Raw genomic sequence first — 7,401 nt, forward strand, 5'->3', positions numbered from 1 at the left:
TTGCTGTAACAAAGTGTGCTATGAATGTTCCACTCTTTGGAAGGTTCGATTGAGTGTTCAGCAACAATAAGGTCTAGGACGGGGAAGAGCGTATCTCCAATCCCATCAATGAGGACAAAAGCCGAAACGCTGAGACCCACAGAAGGAAAATCCTTGGACTATCCCATAGAGTGTGTAGGAGTGAGCCTCTGCCTCCACAGCCACTCCAGCAATGGTCCGAAACATTTGGAAAGAGCGCATTAAGCTTGTGAGGAGTATAGTACCACCTCAATACTGTTTCATGTAGGCCTCTACATGTGAGCAACATCGTAGGGATTTGTTAGCTAATGAAAGGGCGCACTTCCAGTCCTCCTCTGAAAATGTAATTCCCAAATTGCCCTCCCATGAAATAAATGGAGTCGATTTCACAAACACATTTCTATCATGCACAAATGAGACAAATGAGTTTTAAGTCTTTCAATGAGAAGCTTTTGTTGTTCAAAATGTAGGTAAGACCTGAGTTGACCCTCGCCTGCATAAGCGGGAGGTTTGCAAATAGTGACAAATGCGGAGTTATTTGTAAAACTTGTTATTGGGAATCAAATATTCACAGTGTAGGGTTTGAAAAAAAATGAATCCCCACTTCTGCCACCAGGAAAAAATATCAGTGAGACCTTTAGCAATCCATTTACATAAGTCTAGCTCTTGGATTAGGTTCTCCAATGTCTCCAATGGAGCTACTTTATACAACAGAGCACCCGAAGGGCTCCCCACCCTATGCATTGCTTTCCATACCGCTGCTGAATTTACTGTGGAGGCCAAGAGAGAAACTTGATGTGCAGAGGGTAGTAAGGAGGCATACAAGAATGCTTTCAAGTCTACCGACCTGAGTGAGGCTATTTCTAGTGGAGTCCAATTGGGAACAGCTTCACCGCACCACCATCTCCTAATAGGGTCCAGCTGTATCGCAAGGTAGAAGTATTTCAAATCTGGAAGACCCAGTCCCCCCAGTGTCTTAGATTTTTTGATTAGTGATTGGGATAGCCAGGTTACCTTACCCTTCCAGACAAACTTGTTAATCAATCAATGGACTAACCGGAAAAAAGATTTTGGTATGTTAATAGGTAAAATGCGATATAAATACAAAAACTTTGGTAACGTAAACATTTGAAAAGTGGCCACTGATCGCACCCACGAGATATCCTGTTTTGAAAACTCCTCTAGCTCCTTGTCCACCCTTGTTAATAGAGGGCTATAATTGGTCTGGTACAGGGAATCTATCTGCGCTGTAAGGCGAACCCCAAGATTGGAAATGTTTTCTTCCCTCCAATCAAAAGGAAATTGTTGCTTTATATTGGGTAGTTGCTGTTTAGGGATGTTAATGGGGAGTGTTTGAGATTTATCCGTCTTTATCTTATAAAGAGAGAGCTCTCCGTATTGCTCAATTTTCTCTTAATTCTTCTGTCAAAGATGTCCTTGGGTTTTCTAAGGATAAAATGATATCATCCGCATATAATGAGATACGGGCAGATTTCCTCTGTACTGAGATTCCCTGAATGGTAGTGTTTTGCCTAATGGCCTTGGGCTAGGGGCTCAATCGACAAGATAAATATGAGAGGAGTTAGAGGGCAGCCTTGTCTGGTACCATTCGAGATTAAAAATTCATCTGAAAAGGTTCCATTGACATTTACTTTTGTGGATGGGGCGGACTTAGGTGCACAAATCGCTTCTACTATGGGGCCTGTAAATCCTAACTTTCCCAGAACTTCAAAGACAAAAGATCACCTTACCAGGTCAAACGCCTTTTCGGCCTCTAGCGCTACTACAAGTGTCGGACTCTTTTTTTTTTTTTCTGTTTGCTATATCAATTAGATTGATTAATCTTCTCATATTTCTGCCCTGAATAAAACCAGAATGGGCTGATGAGATTAGTGAGGGAGGAATGGCTGCTAGGCGGTTCGCTAAAAATTTTGCCTAATTTTACTATCTGAGTTAAGGAGGGAGAGGGAAATTGGTCTAAAATTTTGTGGTACGGTTGGCAGATTGCCCTCTTTTAGGAGCGTAATAATGGTGGCAGCTAACATTTCTTTCGGGATAGAGCCAGAATTGACGGCCAACTGAATTGTTTCCTGCAGGTGCGAAACTAGCAGGTCCAAGAAAGTTTTGTAGTAAAAATTTGTTAGGCCGTCTGGGCCTTGAGCTTTATTAACTGGAAGGAACTTTATTGCGGTCGTTATTTCCGCTCATATTAGGGGATGAAGCTGCTCCGGTGAGATGGAGGGGAGATTTAAGGTTTTAAGAAAGGATACCATTGCTTCAGTTTAGGGGAGGAGCAGCTGGAGAATTTTGTTGGCGGTTATAGAGGGATGAGTAGTATTTTCCAAATTCCTTGGCTCTATCATTTGGAGTACACAATTTTTTAGCCAGGTAGCACCCATCAAGCAGGTATGGTAATTTTGATCTCAGACTGAGTGTCTTAAGCCTCTTGGTCAGTAGTTTCATACTGATGCAAAAAGGTGGTCTTTTAATTGAATTCTAAGTTGCCTAAAGTGGGCTTTACACGCTACAATAAATCTTACGATGTGTCGGCGGGGTCACGTCGTAAGTGATGCACATCCGGCATCGTAAGTAATATTGTAGCGTGTAAAACCTACGTGTGATTGCGATTGAACGAAAAAACGTTCATCGCATGCACGTCGTTCAAAAGCTAAAAATTGTACGTCGGGTTGTTCAATGTTCCTGAGGTAGCACACATCGCAGTGTGTGACACCCCGGGAACGATGAACTCAGCTTACCTACGTCCCGCGGCTCCCGCCGGCTATGCGGAAGGAAGGAGGTGGGTGGGATGTTTACGTCCCGCTCATCTCCGCCCCTCCGCTTCTATTGGCCGGCTGCCGCGTGACGTCGCTGTGACGCCGAACGTCCCTACCACTCCAGGAAGTGGATGTTCGCCGCCCACATCAAGGTCGTATGGAAGGGTAAGTACGTGTGACGGCAAATAATCGTTTGTGCGACACGGTCAACAAATTGAACGTGCCGCACATACGATGGGGGCATGTTACATCGCATACGATATCGTATGCTTAATTGCCACGTGTAAAGCAGGCTTTAGTTCTGCTGTGTTATGATCCGAAAAGGATGCTTTGTTCACCTCTTCTAGCTTCTTGAGAGAGAGTATGTTTTCTATTTTGGTCTCTTGTTCCTTTTTAGCTCTAAGGCCCAATTTGATAAAAATACCTCGTACAAAGACTTTGTGTGAGTTCCAGACCGGGAAATAATTGGTTACCGAGTTGATGTTCAGGTCAAAGAATTCCTTCAAGCTCCCCATAATGTAGTCGATATTAGACTGTTTGGCTACTAAAAGTTGATCAAGCCTCCATTATGAGAAGTGAGGACCCATGTGAGCTTCATCTATGGTCAGGGTGATTGGGGCATGGTCTGATCAGGTAAGCTGATCTATGGAGGACGAGATAGATATTTTCAATAATGACCGGCAATGTGGCATTACCAGGAATGTGTCGATTCTGGAATAAGATTTATGAACAGCCGAAAAGAAAGTAAAGTCCCTTTCAGTATCATGTTGAATTTGCCGGATTTCGTATAAGTCCTCTTATTTTGGCTAGCAGAATATGTTGTTTTCTTCCTAGTGTCATGGAATCTAGGTTCGGGTCATAAATCGCTTTGAAGTCTCCACAGTAAATTAGGTGACCTTGCTTCACCCTGTTTACTTGTCAAAGTAACTTCTAAAGAAAACCTGTCTGATTGTTGTTGGCGCATACACCCCTACCACAGTGTACGTTATATTATTAAGTGAGGCTACGTGAATAATAAACCTCCCCTGAGTATCGTGGACAGTTGTAGGTGGGACGTACGCCACAAACGATTTGATAGCTAGAAGTATCCCCCTTTGTTTCTATTTGTAATGCGATTGGATTATCTCTGGTATTATGGGGTGATGTAACCTAAAGGCATCTCTCTCCAGGAGACGTGTTTCCTCGACACAAAAAATATCACATTGGCTGGACACTGCTTCTCTCCACATAAATGACCTTTTTTGGGGTGTGTTCAGCCCATTTACATTCAGGGAACAAAACTTAAGGACCATTGTTATTAGTAGTATTTTTGCGTTGTTGCTTAGTCTTGGTTAGACCAGCTCCTTGTATTGGGGGTATCTGAGCTGATGGGAATCTATTAGGAACCACGTCGCCCAGGGTATCACAAGGATGGGTGGGGCAGGGAAAGACAACCTGAAAGGAAACACAATTATGCTGCAAACAAACAACATTCTTGAAAAACTTTATTCCCCTACCCAGACTGCACCAATTTCTGTGTCTGAAGAGGGATAGGCAAAGAAAGAATATTTAAGAAATCATACAACAACTACAGCTCTATCAGATGCGTACAGAGTCCTCATCTGGCTAATATTATCACCTCAGCAGTTGCGTCTCTTTCTGCTGGACACTTCTTGCCACTCCTGATCCAAGCGTCACGATGACTCCCCCTCCGCCCGATCGGGGTCAGTGACTTGAAGACCCCAGCTTCTCAAGAGGGTCCCCTCTTCTACTGCAGACATCACCTTATGCCACTCATTTTTATACCTGATGAGGAGTTTCAGCGGAAAATACCTTTTGTATGTAATCACGTTTACACATAGTGCTTGGGTTATATGAGAGAGGGATCTCCTGTAGCCCAGAGTGGTGTCCGACACATTGGCGAATATTTTGATGTGTGAATAAGGGGATGGCAGAGTCCAGAAGTTTCTTGAAGCCCTTAAAGGTAACCTTTCACGAGTTTTTGGACCTATAAGCCGCGGCCGCCACCACTGGGCTCTTATATACAGCATTCTAGCATGCTATATATAAGAGCTCAGGCTGCTGTGTAGAACATAAAAAATACTTTATAATTCTCACCTCGAAGGTCGGTCCGGTGCAGAACAGTCGGATGGGCGGCGCCGTTCTCCGGGACCAACACCCCCCTTTCGGCCATCTTGGTCTTCCTTATTCTAAAGGTACGGTGCATGACGCGTCTACGTCATACACACGCGCCGGCATTGAGGTCCTGCGCAGGTGCACTACAATACTTTGATTTGCTCTGAGCAGGGCAGACCAAAGTGCGCCTACACTAGACTTCAATGCGCCGCGGCTTCAGAATAAGGAAGACCAAGATAATAGAATGTTGTATATAAGAGCCCAGTGGTTGTGGCAGCAGCTTATAGGCCCAAAAACTGGTGACCGGTTCCCTTTAAGAGCTCTTCCTTGATGTGGAAAAAATGAATGCGAGCCAGCTTATCCCTGGGAACATCATCTGAAATGTGACTTGGTCGGGGCGTTCGATGAATTCTGTCAATTGTCCAATCCAATTTAGAGCTTTTGGGAAGAATCGTTTTAATCTGTCCCTGGGCATAAGACCTGAGATTAGCTGGTAGCACTTCTATTGAGATTCCTCTGAATTTGAGGTTGTTATAGTATGACCTGTCCTCAAGGTCTGTTAGCTTAGCTTTAATGCCAATTCCCCGTGTGCATCAGCCAGCGGATTGTGAGATTTTGCAAACTCACCCATCTTCTGTTCAATGTGTGTGATTCTTGAATCAATCTCTGGTTTGGCCTCGTATCAGAAGGAGAAGAACCTCCAGGTCTTTTTGAATGGAGCGGCTGAAGACCAGTAACTTATCCTTGATTAAAGTCCCTGAGGCCGACTGATCTGTTGTAGGTATGTTTTCCAGGACTTGGGGCAGCATTGAAGGGGGCATCAGTTATCCCGCTGGCTTCCACTGGGTTGTGAGGACCCTTTGGATTGTTAGCACCTTCGCTCCCGTGCCTGGGAGGTGATGCAGCTTCTATGTCCCTCAATGGGCTGAACCTGGAGCCCGGTACTGGAGAGCTAATGTGCAGTCTCTGTGTGGCAAGTGGGGAATTAGCTGGCGATGCTGGAGGGACCTCTTGGGAAGAGTTGTTATCATCTGCCTCTCCACCTGCGGCCTGCCTCCTCCCCTGATCAGGAGTGTTCTCTTTGTCTCTGGAGGTGTTGAAGAAGAACTTCAGTTGACCTTGCTTTTTCTGACCTCTTTTGCCTCGGGTAATCATTCCACCCTACAGTAAATATTAATTGAGGGGCAGGGGGTTGGGGCAGAGCAAAGTGTTCCTGGTGCTGGGACTCTGTGACTAGGAGCTGTGTGGACTAGAAAGTCATTTCAAATAATGGAGCACATAATACCCCCCTATGATGGAGCAGGCCAGGGGTCTCACTGCTGGGGTCTCTCTGCTGATGATACTACGGGCTTGGGGACACACAGGCAGAGATGTTAGTGGCCGGCTTGGATTCTCTCGCTGGTGATGTTGGTATAGGCCTGGGGTCTCTCTAGTAATGATGGTACAGTCCAGGGTTCTCACTCCTTGGGTCCCTCTGATGATGTTGGTACAGCCCTGAGGTCACTCTAATATAGCTGGTAATATAGGCCTGGGGTCTCCCTTTGCTGACTGTAATACAGGCCAGGCCCAGACTACTGCTATACTTTATATTTCAAGTGTAGGGTGGCTCTTATGTATTTGGTGTTGTGTTGACACTATGCTCCCTGTCAAGAGCTCTCACCTCTCCACACAGCAGCTCTGCTCGTTGCCGGGGATTTCCCCTGCTTCAGTTCCTGTAGTCTAACTCTAAGCGCAGTGCTCAGTCACGCTGGAGTTACTTTTACGGGGCTCCTCTTCTCCTTGTTCCCATGGATCCACCACCTCAGCTCTGCACCTCACCGTGGCTCAGCCGCCCTCCAGAGCACCAGATGCTCCCGGACACCCCAGTAGGGCTCCAGAGAGGGCACCAGAAAACAGGTACACAGGATCCACAGGCCGCAGTCGGCAGGCGGGCTTCAGATGTGGACAGGCGACTTGCGGGCAGCCAGGGCTCAGAAGGCGGTCAGTGTCTGGAGTGTCTGAAGGTAATGCAAATGTGATTTATTAGACTATCTGCAAAAAGAATCGCCACTACCGAAACAGAGCAAAACCAACGTTTCGGCTGGTGTAGGCCTTTATCAAGGATTTGCGTGTCATGGAATTATGCATAGGACGAAAAAGAAATGTCAAGGGACTGTAATGAGCGTGCGGCGTCTTATTGTCAGCAGTAAGTTGCAATAGCCAGGGAGGCGTAGATAAGAGGTGAGACAGAGGAGAGATTGCCTTAAGACAGCCAGGAATGGGGACAGGGTCCCAGAGGACGTGGGTGTCAGCAGGTGATTATTTATATTATTACGGGTGTTTGTATTGCCCTGCTTAAAATAGAAACAAAATTCCTTTCCCTGTTTCTATTTTAAGCAGGGCAATACAAACACCCGTAATAATATAAATAATCACCACATCCTTCTTATTTATTTGATCGTTTATTTTCCTCTGTATTTTATAAAAAACACCCACATACATAAAAACATATCAT

Source organism: Anomaloglossus baeobatrachus, chromosome 5 (assembly GCF_048569485.1).
Source record: "Anomaloglossus baeobatrachus isolate aAnoBae1 chromosome 5, aAnoBae1.hap1, whole genome shotgun sequence".
NCBI classification, from domain to species: domain Eukaryota; kingdom Metazoa; phylum Chordata; class Amphibia; order Anura; family Aromobatidae; genus Anomaloglossus; species Anomaloglossus baeobatrachus.